Source organism: Micromys minutus (assembly GCF_963924665.1).
Source record: "Micromys minutus genome assembly, contig: SCAFFOLD_43, whole genome shotgun sequence".
In the NCBI taxonomy this organism is placed as follows: domain Eukaryota; kingdom Metazoa; phylum Chordata; class Mammalia; order Rodentia; family Muridae; genus Micromys; species Micromys minutus.
Genome location: NW_027667820.1, coordinates 4,742,943 through 4,765,853, shown reverse-complemented (window position 1 = coordinate 4,765,853; position 22,911 = coordinate 4,742,943).

Sequence of the window (22,911 nt, the reverse complement as noted above, 5' to 3'; positions counted from 1 at the left end):
AAGGAGAATTTCTGCCTTTTTGCCCCACAATTAGTGAAATTTCTGCAATTTTGCCCTAAAATAAGAGAAATTTCTGCAATTTTTCCCCATAATAAGGGAAATTTCTGCAAGTTTGCCCCATAATAAGGGGAATTTCTGTTTTTTGCCCCATAATTAGGGAAATTTCTGCAATTTTGCCCCAAAATAAGGGGAATTTCTGCTCTATTCCTCAAAATATGGGGAATTTCTGCCTTTTTGTCTGAAAATAAGAAGAATGCATACCTTTTTGCCATAAAAAAAAGAAATTTCTTCATTTTTGCTCCAAAATAAGGGTAACTTTTGCCTTTTGCCTTTAATTAAGTGGAATTTCTGACTTTTTCCCCCAAAACAAAGGGAATTTCTTACTTTTTTGCTCCAAAGTAAGAGGAATTTCTGACTTATTATCCTGAAATAAGTGAAATTTCTGCATCTTTGCCCCAAAATAAGGGAAATTTCTGCCTTTTTGCCCCCAAATAAGGGGAATTTCAGCCTTTTTACCTCAAAAGAAGGGGAATTTCTGAATTTTGGCACAAAATATTAGGAATTTCTGCCTTTTTGCCCCAAAATAAGGAAAATTTCTGCCTTTCTTCCTGGAAACAATTGAAATTTCTACAATTTTGCCCCAAAATAAGTGAAATATCGGCAATTTTGCCCCAAAATAAGGGAAATTTCTGGAATTTTGCCCCAAAATAAGTGGAATTTCTAAGTTTTCCCCCAAAATAAAGAGAATTTCTGCCTTTTGGCCCCACAATTTGTGAAATTTCTGCAATTTTGCCCTAAAATAAGGGAAATTTCTGCAATTTTTCCCCATTATAAGGGAAATTTCTGCAAGTTTGCCCCAAAATAAGGGGAATTTCTGTTTTTTGCCCCACAATTAGGGAAATTTCTGCAATTTTGCCCCAAAATAAAGGGAATTTCTGCCTTTTGCCCCAAAATATGGGGATTTTCTGCCTTTTTGTCCGAAAATAGGAAGAATGCATACCTTTTAGCCATAAAAAAAGAAATTTCTTCATTTTTGCTTCAAAATAAGGGTAACTTTTTTTTTTTTGCCTCTAAATAAGTGGAATTTCTGTCTTTTTCCCCCAAAACAAAGGGAATTTCTTTCTTTTTTGCCCCAAAATACGGAAAATTTTTGACTTATTACCCTGAAATAAGTGAAATTTCTGCAAATTTGCCCCAAAATAAGGGAAATTTCTGCTTTTTTGCCCCGAAATAAAAGGAATTTCAGCCTTTTTACCTCAAAATAAAGAAAATTTCTGCCCTTTTTTCCTGAAATAAGTGCAATTTCTGCAATTTTGCCCCAATATAAGGGGAATTTCTGTTTTTTGCCCCACAATTAGGGAAATTTCTGCAATTTTGCCCCAAAATATGGGGAATTTCTGCCTTTTTGTCCGAAAATAAGAAGAATGCATACCTTTTTGCCACAAAAAAGAAGAAATTTCTTCATTTTTGCTCCAAAATAAGGGTAACTTTTGTTTTTTTGCCTCTAAATAAGTGGAATTTCTGTCTTTTTCCCCCAAAACAATGGGTATTTCTTTCTTTTTTGCCCCAAAATAAGGAAAATTTCTGACTTATTACCCTGAAATAAGTGAAATTTCTGCAAATTTGCACCAAAATAAGGGAAATTTCTGCCTTTTTGCCCCCAAATAAAAGGAATTTCAGCCTTTTTACCTCAAAATAAGGGAAATTTCTGCATTTTTGCCACAAAATATTAGTAATTACTGCCTTTTTGCGTCAAAATAAAGAAAATTTCTCCCTTTTTTCCCTGAAATAAGTGCAATTTCTGCAATTTTGCCCCAAAATAAGTGAAATTTCTGGAATTTTGCCCAAAAATATGAGGAATTTCAGAGTTTTGCCCCAAAATAAGGAGAATTTCTGCATTTTTGCCCCACAATTAGGGGTATTTCTACAATTTGGCTCCAAAATACGGGGAATTTCTGCATTTTTGCCTGAAAATAAATAGAATGTTTACCTTTTTGCCATAAAAAAGGAAAATTTCTTCATTTTTGCCCCAAAATAAAAGGACTTTCCGCCTTATTGACTCAAAATAAGTGCAATTTCTGCCTTTTCCCCCAAAATAAACGAAATTTCTGTCTTTTTGCACCAAAATAAAGGGAATTTCTGACTTTTTGCCCAAAAATAAGGGAAATTTCAGCCTTTTTACCTCAAAATAAAGGGAATTTCTGCCTTTTTGCCCCCAAAATGGGGAATTTCTGCCTTTATGCCCCAAAATAAAAAGAATATTCTGCAATTTTGTACCAAAATATAAGAAATTTCTGCCTTTTTGCCCCAAAATAAGAAAATTTCTGCCTTTTTTCTGAAATAAGTGAAATTTCTGCAATTTTGCCCCAAAATAAGGGAAATTTCTGCAATTTTGCCCCAATGTAAAGGAAATTTCTGCAATTTTGCCGCAAAATAAGGGGAATTTCTGACTTTATGCTCCCGAAAAAAGGAGATTTTCTGTCTTTTTGCTCCAAAATAAAGAGAATTTCTGCCTTTTTGCCCGAAAAATATGAGAATTTCTGAAATTTTGCTTCAAAATACGGGGAATTTCTGCCTTTTAGCCCCAAAATAAAGGAAATTTCTGCATTTCCCCCCAATATTTGGGGAATTTCTGCATTTTACCTCTAAATAAAAAGAATTTCGGCATTTTACCTCAAAATAAGAAGAATTTCTGCCTTTTGCCCCAAAATATGAGGAATTTCTGAATTTTGTTGCAAAATAAAGAAAATTTCTTCAATTTTGTACCATAATAAAAGAAATTTCTGCTTTTTGCCCCAAAATAAGGGGAATTTCTGACTTTTTGCCCTGAAATAAATGAAATTTCTGCAATTTTGCCCAAAAATATAGGAAATTTGTGCCTTTTTGCCCCAAAATAAGGGGAATTTCTGCCTTTTGCCCCAAAATATGGGGAATTTTTGCCTTTTTGCCCGAAAATAAGAAGAATGCATACCTTTTTAGCATAATAAACGGAAATTTCTTCATTTTTGCTCCAAAATAATGGGAATTTCTGCTTTTTTGCCTCCAAATAAGTGGAATTTCTGTCTTTTTCCCCCAAAACAAAGAGAATTTCTTTCTTTTTTGCCCCAAAATAAAGAAAATTTCCAACTTATTACCCTGAAATAAGTGAAATTTCTTCAATTTTGCCCCAAAATGAGGGAAATTTTTGAATTTTTGCCCCCAAATATGGGTAATTTCAGCCTTTTTACCTCAAAATAAGGGGAATTTCTGAATTTTGGCACAAAATATTAGGAATTTCTGCATTTTTGCTTCCAAAAAAGAAAAATTCCTGCCTTTTTTCCCTGAAATAAGTGAAATTTCTGCACTTTTGCCCCAAAATAAGTGAAATTTCTGCAATTTTGCCCCAAAATAAGGGAAATTTCTGGAATTTTGCCCCAAGATATGTGGAATTCTTGAGTTTTGCCCCAAAATAAGAAGAATTTCTGCCTTTTTGCCCCACAATTAGTGAAATTTCTGCAATTTTGCCATAAAATAAGAGAAATTTCTGAAATTTTTCCCCATAATAAAGGAAATTTCTGCAAGTTTGCCCCAAAATAAGGGGAATTTCTGTTTTTTTCTCCACAATTATGGAAATTTCTGCAATTTTGCCCCAAAATAAGGGGAATTTCTGCCTTTTGCCTCAAAATATGGGGAATTTCTGCCTTTTTGTTCGAAAATAAGAAGAATGCATACCTTTTTGCCATAAAAAAAGAAATTTCTTCATTTTTGCTCCAAAATAAGGGTAACTTTTGCCTTTTGCCTTTAATTAAGTGGAATTTCTGACTTTTTCCCCTAAAACAAAGGGAATTTCTTACTTTTTTGCTCCAAAGTAAGAGGAATTTCTGACTTATTACCCTGAAATAAGTGAAATTTCTGCATCTTTGCCCCAAAATAAGGGAAATTTCTGCCTTTTTGCCCCCAAATAAGGGGAATTTCAGCCTTTTTACCTCAAAAGAAGGGGAATTTCTGAATTTTGGCACAAAATATTAGGAATTTCTGCCTTTTTGCCCCAAAATAAGGAAAATTTCTGCCTTTCTTCCCGGAAACAATTGAAATTTCTACAATTTTGCCCCAAAATAAGTGAAATATCGGCAATTTTGCCCCAAAATAAGGGAAATTTCTGGAATTTTGCCCCAAAATAAGTGGAATTTCTAAGTTTTCCCCCAAAATAAAGAGAATTTCTGCCTTTTGGCCCCACAATTTGTGAAATTTCTGCAATTTTGCCCTAAAATAAGGGAAATTTCTGCAATTTTTCCCCATTATAAGGGAAATTTCTGCAAGTTTGCCCCAAAATAAGGGGAATTTCTGTTTTTTGCCCCACAATTAGGGAAATTTCTGCAATTTTGCCCCAAAATAAAGGGAATTTCTGCCTTTTGCCCCAAAATATGGGGATTTTCTGCCTTTTTGTCCGAAAATAGGAAGAATGCATATCTTTTAGCCATAAAAAAAGAAATTTCTTCATTTTTGCTTCAAAATAAGGGTAACTTTTTTTTTTTTGCCTCTAAATAAGTGGAATTTCTGTCTTTTTCCCCCAAAACAAAGGGAATTTCTTTCTTTTTTGCCCCAAAATACGGAAAATTTTTGACTTATTACCCTGAAATAAGTGAAATTTCTGCAAATTTGCCCCAAAATAAGGGAAATTTCTGCTTTTTTGCCCCGAAATAAAAGGAATTTCAGCCTTTTTACCTCAAAATAAAGAAAATTTCTGCCCTTTTTTCCTGAAATAAGTGCAATTTCTGCAATTTTTCCCCAATATAAGGGGAATTTCTGTTTTTTGCCCCACAATTAGGGAAATTTCTGCAATTTTGCCCCAAAATATGGGGAATTTCTGCCTTTTTGTCCGAAAATAAGAAGAATGCATACCTTTTTGCCACAAAAAAGAAGAAATTTCTTCATTTTTGCTCCAAAATAAGGGTAACTTTTGTTTTTTTGCCTCTAAATAAGTGGAATTTCTGTCTTTTTCCCCCAAAACAATGGGTATTTCTTTCTTTTTTGCCCCAAAATAAGGAAAATTTCTGACTTATTACCCTGAAATAAGTGAAATTTCTGCAAATTTGCACCAAAATAAGGGAAATTTCTGCCTTTTTGCCCCCAAATAAAAGGAATTTCAGCCTTTTTACCTCAAAATAAGGGAAATTTCTGCATTTTTGCCACAAAATATTAGTAATTACTGCCTTTTTGCGTCAAAATAAAGAAAATTTCTCCCTTTTTTCCCTGAAATAAGTGCAATTTCTGCAATTTTGCCCCAAAATAAGTGAAATTTCTGGAATTTTGCCCAAAAATATGAGGAATTTCAGAGTTTTGCCCCAAAATAAGGAGAATTTCTGCATTTTTGCCCCACAATTAGGGGTATTTCTACAATTTGGCTCCAAAATACGGGGAATTTCTGCATTTTTGCCTGAAAATAAATAGAATGTTTACCTTTTTGCCATAAAAAAGGAAAATTTCTTCATTTTTGCCCCAAAATAAAAGGACTTTCCGCCTTATTGACTCAAAATAAGTGCAATTTCTGCCTTTTCCCCCAAAATAAACGAAATTTCTGTCTTTTTGCACCAAAATAAAGGGAATTTCTGACTTTTTGCCCAAAAATAAGGGAAATTTCAGCCTTTTTACCTCAAAATAAAGGGAATTTCTGCCTTTTTGCCCCCAAAATGGGGAATTTCTGCCTTTATGCCCCAAAATAAAAAGAAAATTCTGCAATTTTGTACCAAAATATAAGAAATTTCTGCCTTTTTGCCCCAAAATAAGAAAATTTCTGCCTTTTTTCTGAAATAAGTGAAATTTCTGCAATTTTGCCCCAAAATAAGGGAAATTTCTGCAATTTTGCCCCAATGTAAAGGAAATTTCTGCAATTTTGCCGCAAAATAAGGGGAATTTCTGACTTTATGCTCCCGAAAAAAGGAGATTTTCTGTCTTTTTGCTCCAAAATAAAGAGAATTTCTGCCTTTTTGCCCGAAAAATATGAGAATTTCTGAAATTTTGCTTCAAAATACGGGGAATTTCTGCCTTTTAGCCCCAAAATAAAGGAAATTTCTGCATTTCCCCCCAATATTTGGGGAATTTCTGCATTTTACCTCTAAATAAAAAGAATTTCGGCATTTTACCTCAAAATAAGAAGAATTTCTGCCTTTTGCCCCAAAATATGAGGAATTTCTGAATTTTGTTCCAAAATAAAGAAAATTTCTTCAATTTTGTACCATAATAAAAGAAATTTCTGCTTTTTGCCCCAAAATAAGGGGAATTTCTGACTTTTTGCCCTGAAATAAATGAAATTTCTGCAATTTTGCCCAAAAATATAGGAAATTTGTGCCTTTTTGCCCCAAAATAAGGGGAATTTCTGCCTTTTGCCCCAAAATATGGGGAATTTTTGCCTTTTTGCTCGAAAATAAGAAGAATGCATACCTTTTTAGCATAATAAACGGAAATTTCTTCATTTTTGCTCCAAAATAATGGGAATTTCTGCTTTTTTGCCTCCAAATAAGTGGAATTTCTGTCTTTTTCCCCCAAAACAAAGAGAATTTCTTTCTTTTTTGCCCCAAAATAAAGAAAATTTCCAACTTATTACCCTGAAATAAGTGAAATTTCTTCAATTTTGCCCCAAAATGAGGGAAATTTTTGAATTTTTGCCCCCAAATATGGAGAATTTCAGCCTTTTTACCTCAAAATAAGGGGAATTTCTGAATTTTGGCACAAAATATTAGGAATTTCTGCATTTTTGCTTCCAAAAAAGAAAAATTCCTGCCTTTTTTCCCTGAAATAAGTGAAATTTCTGCACTTTTGCCCCAAAATAAGTGAAATTTCTGCAATTTTGCCCCAAAATAAGGGAAATTTCTGGAATTTTGCCCCAAGATATGTGGAATTCTTGAGTTTTGCCCCAAAATAAGAAGAATTTCTGCCTTTTTGCCCCACAATTAGTGAAATTTCTGCAATTTTGCCATAAAATAAGAGAAATTTCTGAAATTTTTCCCCATAATAAGGGAAATTTCTGCAAGTTTGCCCCAAAATAAGGGGAATTTCTGTTTTTTTCTCCACAATTATGGAAATTTCTGCAATTTTGCCCCAAAATAAGGGGAATTTCTGCCTTTTGCCTCAAAATATGGGGAATTTCTGCCTTTTTGTTCGAAAATAAGAAGAATGCATACCTTTTTGCCATAAAAAAAAAAAATTTCTTCATTTTTGCTCCAAAATAAGGGTAACTTTTGCCTTTTTGCCTCTAATTAAGTGGAATTTCTGACTTTTTCCCCCAAAACAAAGGGAATTTCTGACTTTTTTGCTCCAAAATAAGGGGAATTATTTACTTATTATTCTGAAATAAGTGAAATTTCTGCAATTTTGCCCCAAAATAAGGAAAATTTCTGCCTTTTTGTCCCCAAATAAGGGGAATTTCAGCCTTTTTACCTCAAAAGAAGGGGAATTTCTGAATTTTGGCACAAAATATTAGGAATTTCTGCCTTTGCCACAAAATAAGGAAAAATTCTGCCTTTTTTCCCTGAAATAAGTGAAATTTTTGCAATTTTGCACAAAAAATAAGTGAAATTTCTGCAATTTTGCCCTAAAATAAGGGAAATTTCTGGAATTTTGTCCCAAAATAAGTGGAATTTCTGAGTTTTGCCCCAAAATAAGGAGAATTTTTGCCTTTTTGCCCCACAATTAGTGAAATTTCTGCAATTTTGCAGTAAAATAAGGGAAATTTCTGCAATTTTTCCCTATAATAAGGGAAATTTTTGCAATTTTGCACCAAAATAAGGGGAATTTCTGCCTTTTGCCCAAAAATATGGGAAATTTCTGCCTTTTTGTTCGAAAATAAGAAGAATGCATACCTTTTTGCCATAAAAAAGGGAAATTTCTTCATTTTTGCTCCAAAATAAGGGGAACTTTTGCCTTTTTGCCTCTAAATAAGTGGAATTTCTGTCTTTTTCCCCCAAAAGAAAGGGAATTTCTGTCTTTTTTCCCCAAAATAAGGAAAATTTCTGACTTATTACCCTTAATAAAAGTGAAATTTCTGCAAATTTGCCCCAAAATAAGGGAAATTTCTGCCTTTTTGCCCCCAAATAAGGGCAATTTCAGCCTTTTTACCTCAAAATAAGGGAAATTTCTGCATTTTTGCAACAAAATATTAGGAATTTCTGCATTTTTGTCACAAAATATTAGGAATTTCTGCCTTTTTGTCCCAAAATAAGGAAAATTTCTGCCTTTTTTCCCTGTAATAATTGAAATTTCTGCAACTTTGCCCCAAAATAAGTGAAATTTCTGCAATTTTGCCCCAAAATAAGAGAAATTTCTGGCATTTTGCCCAAAAAGAAGTGGAATTTCTGAGTTTTGCCCCAAAATAAGGAGAATTTCTGCCTTTTTGCCCCACAATTAGGGGAATTTCTGCAATTTTGCTCCAAAATACGAGGAATTTCTGCCTTTTTGCCCGAAAATAAGGGGAATGCATACCTTTTTGCCATAAAAAAGGGAAATTTCTTCATTTTTGTCCCAAAATAAGGGAAATTTCTGCCTTTTTTCCCTGAAATATGTGAAATTTCTGCAATTTTAGCTTAAAATAAGGTGAATTTCTGGCTTTTTGACCCGAAACAATGGGAATTTCTGCCTTTTTGCCCCAAGATAAGAAAAATTTTTGCTTTTTTTCCCTGAAATAAGTGAAATTTCTGCAATTTTCCCCTAAAATAAGGGAAATTTCTGAAATATTTCCCCATAATAAGAAAAATTTCTGCAATTTTGCACCAAAATAAGGGGAATTTCTGTTTTTTTGCCCCCAAATAAGGGAAATTTCTGCAATTTTTCCTTAAAATAAGGGGAATTTCTGTCTTTTGCCCCAAAATAAAAAGAATTCCTGCCTTTTTGCCCCAAAAAAAGAAAATTACTGTATTTTTTACCCCAAAATTAGTTGAATTTCTGCAATTTTGCTCCAAAATACAGGGATTTTTTACCTTTTTCGCTGAAAATAAGGGGAATTTCTGCCATTTTTCTGCGAAATAAGTGAAATTTCTGCAGTTTTACCCCAAAATAAGGGAAATTTCTGCCTTTTTGCCCCAAAATTAGGGGAATTTCTGCAATTTTGCTCCAAAATATAGGGAATTTCTGCCTTTTTGCCTGAAAATAGAGGGAATGTTTATTTTTTTGCCATAAGAAAGGGAAATTTCTTCATTTTTGCCCCGAAATAAGGGGATTCTCCTCCTTTTTGACTCAAAATAAGTGCAATTTCTGCCTTTTCCCCAAAAATAAACGAAATTTCTGTTTTTTGCACCAAAATAAGGGGAATTTCTGACTTTTTGCCCGAAAATAAGGAATATTTCTGCCTTTTTGCCTCAAAATAAGAAAAATTTCTGCAATTTTGTACCAAAATGAAAGAAATTTCTGCCTTTTTGCCCCAAATAAAAAAATTTCTGCCTTTTTGCCTCAAAATAAGAAAAAATTCTGCAATTTTGTACCAAAATGAAAGAAATTTCTGCCTTTTTGCCCCAAATAAGAAAATTTCTGCCTCTTATCTGAAATAAGTAAAATTTCTGCAATTTTGCCACAAAATAAGAGAAATTTCTGCAATTTTGCCCCAATGTAAAGGAAATTTCTTCAATTTTGCCCCAAAATAAGGGGAATTTCTGACCTTATGCTCCCGAAAAAAGGAAATTTTCTGTCTTTTTGCCCCAAAATAAGGAGAATTTCTGCCTTTTTGCCCGAAAATTATGAGAATTTCTGCAATTTTGCTTCAAAATACGGTTAATTTCTGCCTTTTATCTCCAAAATAAAGGTAATTTCTGCATTTTCCCCCAATATTTGGGGAATTTCTGCATTTTGCCTCTAAATAAAGGGAATTTCTGCATTTTACCTCAAAATAAAAAGAATTTCTGCCTTTTGCCCCAAAATATGGGGAATTTCTGCCTTTTTGTTCCAAAATAAGGAAAAGTTCTTCAATTTTGTACCATAATAAAAGAAATTTCTGCTTTTTGCCCCAAAATAAGGAAAATTTGTGCCTTTTTGCTTCAAAATAAGGGGAATTTCTGCCTTTTCCCCCAAAATATGGGGAATTTCTGCCTTTTTGCCCGAAAATAAGGAGAATGCATAGCTTTTTGCCATAAAAAAGGGAAATTTCTTCATTTTTGCTCCAAAATAAAGGGAATTTCTGCTTTTTTGCCTCTAAATAAGTGGAATTTCTCTCTTTTTCACTCAAAACAACGGAAATTTCTCACTTTTTTGGCCCAAAATAAGGAAAATATCTGACTTATTACCCTAAAATAAGTGAAATTTTTGCAATTTTGCCCCAAAATAAGGGAAATTTCTGGAATTTTGCCCCAAAAGAGGTGGAATTTCTGAGTTTTGCCCCCAAAATAAAGAGAATTTCTGCCTTTTGGCCCCACAATTTGTGAAATTTCTGCAATTTTGCCCTAAAATAAGGGAAATTTCTGCAATTTTTCCCCATTATAAGGGAAATTTCTGCAAGTTTGCCCCAAAATAAGGGGAATTTCTGTTTTTTGCCCCACAATTAGGGAAATTTCTGCAATTTTGCCCCAAAATAAGGGGAATTTCTGCCTTTTGCCCCAAAATATGGGGAGTTTCTGCCTTTTTGTCCGAAAATAAGAAGAATGCATACCTTTTAGCCATAAGAAAAAGAAATTTCTTCATTTTTGCTTCAAAATAAGGGTAACTTTTTCCATTTTGCCTCTAAATAAGTGGAATTTCTGTCTTTTTCACCCAAAACAAAGGGAATTTCTTTCTTTTTTGCCCCAAAATACGGAAAATTTCTGACTTATTACCCTGAAATAAGTGAAATTTCTGCAAATTTGCCCCAAAATAAGGGAAATTTCTGCTTTTTTGCCCTGAAATAAAAGGAATTTCAGCCTTTTTACCTCAAAATAAGGAAAATTTCTGCCCTTTTTTCCTGAAATAAGTGCAATTTCTGCAATTTTGCCCCAATATAAGGGGAATTTCTGTTTTTTGCCCCACAATTAGGGAAATTTCTGCAATTTTGCCCTAAAATAAGAGAAATTTCTGCAATTTTTCCCCATAATAAGGGAAATTTCTGCAAGTTTGCCCCAAAATAAGGCGAATTTCTGTTTTTTGCCCCACAATTAGGGAAATTTCTGCAATTTTGCCCCAAAATAAGGGGAATTTCTGCTCTATTCCTCAAAATATGGGGAATTTCTGCCTTTTTGTCTGAAAATAAGAAGAATGCATACCTTTTTGCCATAAAAAAAAGAAATTTCTTCATTTTTGCTCCAAAATAAGGGTAACTTTTGCCTTTTGCCTTTAATTAAGTGGAATTTCTGACTTTTTCCCCCAAAACAAAGAGAATTTCTTACTTTTTTGCTCCAAAATAAGAGGAATTTCTGACTTATTACCCTGAAATAAGTGAAATTTCTGCAATTTTGCCCCAAAATAAGGGAAATTTCCGCCTTTTTGCCCCCAAATAAGGGGAATTTCAGGCTTTTTACCTCAAAAGAAGGGGAATTTCTGAATTTTGGCACAAAATATTAGGAATTTCTGCCTTTTTGCCCCAAAATAAGGAAAATTCCTGCCTTTCTTCCCGGAAACAATTGAAATTTCTACAATTTTGCCCCAACATAAGTGAAATTTCGGCAATTTTGCCCCAAAATAAGGGAAATTTCTGGAATTTTGCCCCAAAATAAGTGGAATTTCTGAGTTTTCCCCCAAAATAAAGAGAATTTCTGCCTTTTGGCCCCACAATTTGTGAAATTTCTGCAATTTTGCCCTAAAATAAGGGAAATTTCTGCAATTTTTCCCCATTATAAGGGAAATTTCTGCAAGTTTGCCCCAAAATAAGGGGAATTTCTGTTTTTTGCCCCACAATTAGGGAAATTTCTGCAATTTTGCCCCAAAATAAGGGGAATTTCTGCCTTTTGCCCCAAAATATGGGGAGTTTCTGCCTTTTTGTCCGAAAATAAGAAGAATGCATACCTTTTAGCCATAAGAAAAAGAAATTTCTTCATTTTTTCTTCAAAATAAGGGTAACTTTTTCCATTTTGCCTCTAAATAAGTGGAATTTCTGTCTTTTTCACCCAAAACAAAGGGAATTTCTTTCTTTTTTGCCCCAAAATACGGAAAATTTCTGACTTATTACCCTGAAATAAGTGAAATTTCTGCAAATTTGCCCCAAAATAAGGGAAATTTCTGCTTTTTTGCCCCGAAATAAAAGGAATTTCAGCCTTTTTACCTCAAAATAAGGAAAATTTCTGCCCTTTTTTCCTGAAATAAGTGCAATTTCTGCAATTTTGCCCCAATATAAGGGGAATTTCTGTTTTTTGCCCCACAATTAGAGAAATTTCTGCAATTTTGCCCCAAAATATGGAAAATTTCTGCCTTTTTGTCCGAAAATAAGAAGAATGTATACCTTTTTGCCACAAAAAAAAGAAATTTCTTCATTTTTGCTCCAAAATAAGGGTAACTTTTGTTTTTTTGCCTCTAAATAAGTGGAATTTCTGTCTTTTTCCCCCAAAACAATGGGAATTTCTTTCTTTTTTGCCCCAAAATAAGGAAAATTTCTGACTTATTACCCTGAAATAAGTGAAATTTCTGCAAATTTGCACCAAAATAAGGGAAATTTCTGCCTTTTTGCCCCCAAATAAAAGGAATTTCAGCCTTTTTACCTCAAAATAAGGGAAATTTCTGCATTTTTGCCACAAAATATTAGGAATTTCTGCCTTTTTGCGACAAAATAAGGAAAATTTCTACCTTTTTTCCCTGAAAACTCTGCAATTCTGCAATTTTGCCCCAAAATAAGTGAAATTTCTGCAATTTTGCCCCAAAATTAGGTAAATTTCTGGAATTTTGCCCAAAAATAAGTGGAATTTCAGAGTTTTGCCCCAAAATAAGGAGAATTTCTGCCTTTTTGCCCCACAATTAGGGGTATTTCTACAATTTGGCTCCAAAATACGGAGAATTTCTGCATTTTTGCCTGAAAATAAATAGAATGTTTACCTTTTTGCCATAAAAAAGGGAAATTTCTTCATTTTTGCCCCAAAATAAAAGGACTTTCCGCCTTTTTGACTCAAAATAAGTGCAATTTCTGCCTTTTCCCCCAAAATAAACGAAATTTCTGTCTTTTTGCAACAAAATAAAGGGAATTTCTGACTTTTTGCCCCAAAATAAGGGGAATTTCAGCCTTTTTACCTCAAAATAAAGGGAATTTCTGCCTTTTTGCCCCAAAAATGGGGAATTTCTGCCTTTATGCCCCAAAATAAAAAAAAATTCTGCAATTTTGTACCAAAATATAAGAAATTTCTGCCTTTTTGCCCCAAAATAAGAAAATTTCTGCCTTTTTTCTGAAATAAGTGAAATTTCTGCAATTTTGCCCCAAAATAAGGGAAATTTCTGCAATTTTGCCCCAATGTAAAGGAAATTTCTGCAATTTTGCCGCAAAATAAGGGGAATTTCTGACTTTATGCTCCCGAAAAAAAGAGATTTTCTGTCTTTTTGCTCCAAAATAAGGAGAATTTCTGCCTTTTTGCCCGAAAAATATGAGAATTTCTGAAATTTTGCTTCAAAATACGGGGAATTTCTGCCTTTTAGCCCCAAAATAAAGGAAATTTCTGCATTTCCCCCCAATATTTGGGGAATTTCTGCATTTTACCTCTAAATAAAAAGAATTTCGGCATTTTACCTCAAAATAAGAAGAATTTCTGCCTTTTGCCCCAAAATATGAGGAATTTCTGACTTTTAGTTCCAAAATAAAGAAAATTTCTTCAATTTTGTACCATAATAAATAAAATTTCTGCTTTTTGCCCCAAAATAAGGGGAATTTCTGACTTTTTGCCCTGAAATAAATGAAATTTCTGCAATTTTGCCCAAAAATATAGGAAATTTGTGCCTTTTTGCCCCAAAATAAGGGGAATTTCTGCCTTTTGCCCCAAAATATGGGGAATTTTTGCCTTTTTGCCCGAAAATAAGAAGAATGCATACCTTTTAAGCATAATAAACGGAAATTTCTTCATTTTTGCTCCAAAATAATGGGAATTTCTGCTTTTTTGCCTCCAAATAAGTGGAATTTCTGTCTTTTTCCCCCAAAACAAAGAGAATTTCTTTTTTTTTGCCCCAAAATAAAGAAAATTTCTAACTTATTACCCTGAAATAAGTGAAATTTCTTCAATTTTGCCCCAAAATGAGGGAAATTTTTGAATTTTTGCCCCCAAATATGTGGAATTTCAGCCTTTTTACCTCAAAATAAGGGGAATTTCTGAATTTTGGCACAAAATATTAGGAATTTCTGCATTTTTGCCCCCAAAAAAGAAAAATTCCTGCCGTTTTTCTCTGAAATAAGTGAAATTTCTGCACTTTTGCCCCAAAATAAGTGAAATTTCTGCAATTTTGCCCCAAAATAAGGGAAATTTCTGGAATTTTGCCCCAAGATAAGTGGAATTCTTGAGTTTTGCCCCAAAATAAGAAGAATTTCTGCCTTTTTGCCCCACAATTAGTGAAATTTCTGCAATTTTGCCATAAAATAAGAGAAATTTCTGAAAATTTTCCCCATAATAAGGGAAATTTCTGCAAGTTTGCCCCAAAATAAGGGGAATTTCTGTTTTTTTCTCCACAATTATGGAAATTTCTGCAATTTTGCCCCAAAATAAGGGGAATTTCTGCCTTTTGCCTCAAAATATGGGGAATTTCTGCCTTTTTGTTCGAAAATAAGAAGAATGCATACCTTTTTGCCATAAAAAAAAGAAATTTCTTCATTTTTGCTCCAAAATAAGGGTAACTTTTGCCTTTTTGCCTCTAATTAAGTGGTATTTCTGACTTTTTCCCCCAAAACAGGGAATTTCTGACTTTTTTGCTTCAAAATAAGGGGAATTATTTACTTATTATTCTGAAATAAGTGAAATTTCTGCAATTTTGCCCCAAAATAAGGAAAATTTCTGCATTTTTGTCCCCAAATAAGGGGAATTTCAGCCTTTTTACCTCAAAAGAAGGGGAATTTCTGAATTTTGGCACAAAATATTAGGAATTTCTGCCTTTTGCCACAAAATAAGGAAAAATTCTGCCTTTTTTCCCTGAAATAAGTGAAATTTTTGCAATTTTGCACAAAAATAAGTGAAATTTCTGCAATTTTGCCCTAAAATAAGGGAAATTTCTGGAATTTTGTCCCAAAATAAGTGGAATTTCTTAGTTTTGCCCCAAAATAAGGAGAATTTTTGCCTTTTTGCCCCACAATTAGTGAAATTTCTGCAATTTTGCCCTAAAATAAGGGAAATTTCTGCAATTTTTCCCTATAATAAGGGAAATTTCTGCAATTTTGCACCAAAATAAGGGGAATTTCTGCCTTTTGCCCAAAAATATGGGAAATTTCTGCCTTTTTGTTCGAAAATAAGAAGAATGCATACCTTTTTGCCATAAAAAAGGGAAATTTCTTCATTTTTGCTCCAAAATAAGGGGAACTTTTGCCTTTTTGCCTCTAAATAAGTGGAATTTCTGTCTTTTTCCCCCAAAAGAAAGGGAATTTCTGTCTTTTTTCCCCAAAATAAGAAAAATTTCTGACTTATTACCCTTAATAAAAGTGAAATTTCTGCAAATTTGCCCCAAAATAAGGGAAATTTCTGCCTTTTTGCCCCCAAATAAGGGCAATTTCAGCCTTTTTACCTCAAAATAAGGGAAATTTCTGCATTTTTGCAACAAAATATTAGGAATTTCTGCATTTTTGTCACAAAATATTAGGAATTTCTGCCTTTTTGTCCCAAAATAAGGAAAATTTCTGCCTTTTTTCCCTGAAATAAGTGAAATTTCTGCAACTTTGCCCCAAAATAAGTGAAATTTCTGCAATTTTGCCCCAAAATAAAAGAAATTTCTGGCATTTTGCCCTAAAAGAAGTGGAATTTCTGAGTTTTGCCCCAAAATAAGGAGAATTTCTGCCTTTTTGCCCCACAATTAGGGGAATTTCTGCAATTTTGCTCCAAAATACGAGGAATTTCTGCCTTTTTGCCCGAAAATAAGGGGAATGCATACCTTTTTGCCATAAAAAAGGGAAATTTCTTCATTTTTGTCCCAAAATAAGGGAAATTTCTGCCTTTTTGCCCTGAAATATGTGAAATTTCTGCAATTTTAGCCCAAAATAAGGTGAATTTCTGGCTTTTTGCCCCGAAATAATGGGAATTTCTGGCTTTTTGCCCCAAGATAAGAAAAATTTTTGCTTTTTTTCCCTGAAATATGTGAAATTTCTGCAATTTTCCCCTAAAATAAGGGAAATTTCTGAAATATTTCCCCATAATAAGAAAAATTTCTGCAATTTTGCACCAAAATAAGGGGAATTTCTGTTTTTTTGCCCCTACATAAGGAAAATTTCTGCAATTTTTCCCTAAAATAAGGGGAATTTCTGTCTTTTGCCCCAAAATAAGAAGAATTCCTGCCTTTTTGCCCCCAAAAAAGAAAATTACTGTATTTTTTACCCCAAAATTAGTTGAATTTCTGCAATTTTGCTCCAAAATACAGGGATTTTTTACCTTTTTCGCTGAAAATAAGGGGAATTTCTGCCATTTTTCTGCGAAATAAGTGAAATTTCTGCAGTTTTACTCCAAAATAAGGGAAATTTCTGCCTTTTTGCCCCAAAATTAGGGGAATTCTGCAATTTTGCTCCAAAATATAGGGAATTTCTGCCTTTTTGCCCGAAAATAGAGGGAATGTTTATTTTTTTGCCATAAAAAAGGAAAATTTCTTCATTTTTGCCCCAAAATAAGGGGATTCTCCGCCTTTTTGACTCAAAATAAGTGCAATTTCTCCCTTTTCCCCCAAAATAAACGAAATTTCTGTTTTTTGCACCAAAATAAGGGGAATTTCTGACTTTTTGCCCGAAAATAAGGAAAATTTCTGCCTTTTTGCCTCAAAATAAGAAAAATTTCTGCAATTTTGTACCAAAATGAAAGAAATTTCTGCCTTTTTGCCCCAAATAAAAAAATTTCTGCCTTTTTGCCTCAAAATAAGAAAAATTTCTGCAATTTTGTACCAAATTGAAAGAAATTTCTGCCTTTTTGCCCCAAATAAGAAAATTTCTGCCTCTTATCTGAAATAAGTAAAATTTCTGCAATTTTGCCCCAAAATAAGAGAAATTTCTGCAATTTTGCCCCAATGTAAAGGAAATTTCTTCAATTTTGCCCCAAAATAAGGGGAATTTCTGACTTTATGCTCCCGAAAAAAAAAAATTTTCTGTCTTTTTGCCCCAAAATAAGGAGAATTTCTGCCTTTTTGCCTGAAAATTATGAGAATTTCTGCAATTTTGCTTCAAAATACGGTTAATTTCTGCCTTTTATCTCCAAAATAAAGGTAATTTCTGCATTTTCCCCCAATATTTGGGGAATTTCTGCATTTTACCTCTAAATAAAGGGAATTTCTGCATTTTACCTCAAAATAAGAAGAATTTCTGCCTTTTGCCCCAAAATATGGGGAATTTCTGCCTTTTCGTTCCAAAATAAGGAAAATTTCTTCAATTTTGTACCATAATAAAAGAAATGTCTGCTTTTTGCCCCAAAATAAGGAAAATTTGTGCCTTTTTGCTTCAAAATAAGGGGAATTTCTGCCTTTTCCCCCAAAATATGGGGAATTTCTGCCTTTTTGCCCGAAAATAAGGAGAATGCATAGCTTTTTGCCATAAAAAAAGGGAAATTTCTTAATTTTTGCTCCAAAATAAAGGGAATTTCTGCTTTTTTGCCTCTAAATAAGTGGAATTTCTGTCTTTTTCACTCAAAACAACGGAAATTTCTCACTTTTTTGCCCCAAAATAAGGATAATATCTGACTTATTACCCTAAAATAAGTGAAATTTTTGCAATTTTGCCCCAAAATAAGGAAAATTTCTGCCTTTTTGCTTCCAAATAAGGGAAATTTCAGCCTTTTTACCTCAAAATAAGGGGAATTTCTGAATTTTGGCACCAAATATTAGAAATTTCTGCCTTTTTGCCCCAAAATAAGGAAAACTTCTTTTTTTTTAAGTGAAACAAGTGAAATTTCTGCAATTTTGCTCTAAAATAACTGAAATTTCTGCAATTTTGTCCCAAAATAAGGGAAATTTCTGGAATTTTGCCCCAAAATAAGTGGAATTTCTGAGTTTTGCCCCAAAATAAGGAGAATTTCTGCCTTTTTGCCCCACAATTAATGAAATTTCTGCAATTTTGCCCTAAAATAAGGGAAATTTCTGCCTTTTTGCCCCCAAATAATGGCAATTTCAGCCTTTTTACCTCAAAATAAGGAGAATTTCTGAATTTTTGCACAAAATATTGAGAATTTCTGCATTTTTCCCCAAAATAAAAAAAATTTTGCCTTTTTTCCCTTAAATAAGTGAAATTTCTGCAATTTTGCCCCAAAATAAGGGAAATTTCTGGAATTTTACCCCAAAATAAGTGGAATTTCTGAGTTTTTCCCCAAAATAAAGTGAATTTCTGCCTTTATGCCCCACAATTATAAAAATTTCTGCAATTTTGCTCCAAAATACGGGGAATTTCTGCCTTTTTGCCTGAAAATAAGGGGAATGCATACTTTTTTGCCATAAAAAAGAGAAATTTCTTCATTTTGGCCCCAAAATAATAGAAATTTCTGCCTTTTTGCCCTGAAATATGTGAAATTTCTGCAATTTTAGCCCAAAATATGGTGAATTTCTGCCTTTTTGCTCCAAAATAATGAGAATTTCTGCTTTTTTGCCCCAAAATAAGAAAAATTATTCTTTTTTTCTCTGAAATAGTGAAATTTCTGCAATTTTGCCCTAAAATAAAAGAAATTTCTGCAATTTTTCCCCATAATAAGAAAAATTTCTGCAATTTTGCCCCAAAATAAGGGGAATTTCTGTTTTTTAGCCCCCAAATAAGGGAAATTTCTGCAATTTTGCCCTAAAATAAGGGGAATTTCTGCCTTATGCCCCAAAATAAAGAGAATTTCTACTTTTTTGTCACAAAATAAAGAAAATTACTGTACTTTTTACCCCAAAATTAGGTGAATTTCTGCAATTTTGCTCTAAAATACAGGGATTTTATGCCTTTTTCGCCGAAAATAAGGGGAATTTCTGCCATTTTGCTGCGAAATAAGTGAAATTTCTGCAGTTTTACCCCAAAATAAGGGTTATTTCTGCTTTTTGCCCCAAGATTAGGGGAATTTCTGCAATTTCGCTCCAAAATATGGGGAATTTCTGCCTTTTTGCCTGAATATAAAGGGAATGTTAACCTTTTTGCCATAAAAAAAAGAAATTTCTTCATTTTTGCCCAAAAATAAAAGGATTTTCCACCTTCTTGACTCAAAATAAGTGCAATTTCTGCCTTTTCCCCAAAAATAAACGAAATTTCTGTTCTTTTGCACCAAAATAAGGGGAATTTCTGACTTTTTGCCCGAAAATAAGGGGAATTTCAGCTTCTTTACCTCAAAATAAAGGGAATTTCTGCCTTTTTAGCCTAAAATATGAGAAATTTCTGCCTTTTTCCCCCAAAATAAAAAAAAATTGTGCAATTTTGTACCATAATAAAAGAAATTTCTGCCTTTTTTCCACAAAATAAGATTTCTGCCTTTTTTCTGAAATAAGTGAAATATCTGCAATTTTGCCCCAAAAAAATGGTAATTTCTGCAATTTTGCCCAAATGTAAAATTAATTTCTGCAATTTTGCCCCAAAATAAGGGGAATTTCTGACTTTATGGTCCCAAAAAAAGGAGATTTTCTGTCTTTTTGCCCCAAAATAAGGAGAATTTCTGCCTTTTTGCCCGAAAATTATGAGAATTTCTGCCATTTTGCTTCAAAATACGGTTAATTTCTGCCTTTTAGCCCCAAAATAAAAGGGATTTCTGCATTTTCCCCCAATATTTGGGGAATTTCTGCATTTTACCTCTAAATAAGGGGAATTTCTGCATTTTACCTCAAAATAAGAAGAATTTCTGCCTTTTGCCCCAAAATATGAGGAATTTCTGCCTTTTTGTTGCAAAATAAAGAAAATTTCTTCAATTTTGTACCATAATAAAAGAAATTTCTGCTTTTTGCCCCAAAATAAGAGGAATTTCTGACTTTTTGCCCTGAAATAAATGAAATTTCTGCAATTTTGCCCAAAAATATAGGAAATTTGTGACTTTTTGCCCCAAAATAAGGGGAATTTCTGCCTTTTGCCCCAAAATATGGGGAATTTCTGCCTTTTTGCCCGAAAATAAGACGAATGCATACCTTTTTGCCATAAAAAAGAAAAATTTCTTCATTTTTGCTCCAAAATAAGGGGAATTTCTGCCTTTTTGCCTCTAAATAAGTGGAATTTCTGTCTTTTCCCCCCAAAACAAAGGAAATTTCTGTCTTTTTTGCCCCAAAATAAGAAAAATTTCTGACTTATTACCCTGAAATAAGTAAAATTTCTTCATTTTTGCCCCAAAATAAAAGGATTTTCTGCCTTTTTGACTCAAAATAAGTGCAATTTCTGCCTTTTCCTTAAAAATAAACGAAATTTCTGTATTTTTGCATAAAAATAAGGGGAATTTCTGACTTTTTGCCCGAAAATAAGGGGAATTTCAGCCTTTTTACTTCAAAATAAAGGGAATTTCTGCCTTTTTGCCCCAAAATATGGGGAATTTCTGCCTTTTTGCCCCAAAATAAGAAAAATTTCTGCAATTTTGTACCAAAATAAAAGAAATTTCTGCCTTTTTGCCCCAAAATAAAAAAATTTCTGCCTTTTTTCTGAAATAAGTGTAATTTCTGCAATTTTGCCCCAAAATAAGGGAAATTTCTGCAATTTTGCCCCAATGTAAAGGAAATTTCTGCAATTTTGCCCCAAAATAAGGGGAATTTCTGACTTTATGCTCCCGAAAAAAGATTTTCTGTATTTTTGCCCCAAAATAAGGAGAATTTCTGCCTTTTTGCCCGAAAATTATAAGAATTTCTGCAATTTTGCTTCAAAATACGGGGAATTTCTGCCTTTAGCCCCAAAATAAAGGGAATTTCTGCATTTTCCCCCAATATTTGGGGAATTTCTGCATTTTACCTCTAAATAAGAGGAATTTCGGCATTTTACCTCAAAATAAGAAGAATTTCTGCCTTTTGCCCCAAAATATGAGGAATTTCTGCCTTTTTGTTCCAAAATAAGGAAAATTTCTTCAATTTTGTACCATAATAAAAGAAATTTCTGCTTTTTGCCCCAAAATAAGGGGAATTTCTGACTTTTTGCCCTTAAATAAATGAAATTTCTGCAATTTTCCCAAAAATAAAGGAAATTTGTGCCTTTTTGCACCAAAATAAGGGGAATTTCTTCCTTTTGCCCCAAAATATGGGGAAGTTCTGCCTTTTTGCCCGAAAATAAGAAGAATGCATACCTTTTTGCCATAAAAAAGGGAAATCTCATCATTTTTGATCTAAATTAAAAGGAATTTCTGCTTTTATGCCTATAAATATGTGGATTTCTGTCTTTTTCCCCCAAAACAAAGGGAATTTCTGTCTTTTTTGCCCCAAAATAAAGAAAATTTCTGACATATTATCCTGAAATAAGTGAAATTTCTGCAATTTTTCTCCAAAATAAGAGAAATTTTTGCCTTTTTGCCCCCAAATAAGGGGAATTTCAGCCTTTTTACCTCAAAATAAGGGGAATTATTGAATTTTGGCACAAAATATTATGAATTTCTGCCTTTTTGCCCCAAAATAAGGAAAATTTCTGCCTTTTTTCCCTGAAATATATGAAATTTCTGCTTTTTTGCCCCACAGTTAGTGAAATTTCTGCAATTTTGCCCTAAAATAATGGAAATTTCTGCAATTTTTCTCCATAATAAAAGAAATTTCTGCAATTTTGCCCCAAAATAAGGGGAATTTCTGTTTTTTGCCCAACAATTAGGGAAATTTCTGTAATTTTGCCCCAAAATAATGGGAATTTCTGACTTTTGCCCCAAAATATGGGGAATTTCTGCCTTTTTGTCCAAAAATAAGAAGAATGCATACCTTTTTGCCATAAAAAAGGGAAATTTCTTCATTTTTGCTCCAAAATAAGAAGAACTTTTGCATTTTTGCCTCTAAATAAGTGGAATCTCTGTCTTTTTCCCCCAAAACAAAGAGAATTTCTGTTTTTTTTGCCCAAAATAATAAAAATTTCTGACTTATTACTATGAAATAAGTGAAATTTCTGAAAATTTGCCCCAAAATAAGGGAAATTTCTGCCTTTTTGCACCCAAATAAGGGGAATTTCAGCATTTTTACCTCAAAATAAAGGGAATTTCTGATTTTTGCAACAAAATATGGAGAATTTCTGCCTTTTTGCCCCAAAATAAAGGGAATTTCTGCATTTTTTGCACCAATATTAGGGGAATTTCTGCAATTTTGCTCCAAAATACGGGTCATTTCTGCCTTTCTGCCCGAAATTAATTGGAATTTTTGCCTTTTTGTCTAGAAATAAGTGAAATTTCTTCAATTTTAGCCAAAAATTAGGGATTTCATCTTTTTGCCCCAAAATAATGGGAATTTTTGCCATTTTGCCCTGAAATATTTGAAATTTCTTCAATTTTACCCCAAAATAAGGGGAATTTCTGCATTTTTGCCCCAAAATATGGGGAATTTCAACCTTATTACCTCAAAACAAGGGAAATTTCTGCCTTTTTGCCACAAAATATACGGAATTTCTGCCTTTTTGCCCAAAATAAGGAAAATTTCTGCGATTTTGCCCCAAAATAAGTGGAATTTCTGCTTTTTGCCCCAAAATAAAGGAAATTTCAGACTTTTTACCTGAAAATAAGTGAAATTTCTTCAATTTTGCCCCAAATAAGAGAAATTTCTGCAATTTTACCCCAAAATAAGGTAAATTGCTGCAATTTTGCCCCAAAATAAAGAAAATTTCTAGAATTTTGCCCCAAATAAGGGGAATTTCTGATTTTTGCCCCAAAATAAAGGGAATTTCTGCATTTTGCCCCAAAATTAGAGAAATTTCTGCAATTTTGCTCAAAAATACAGGGAATTTCTGCTTTT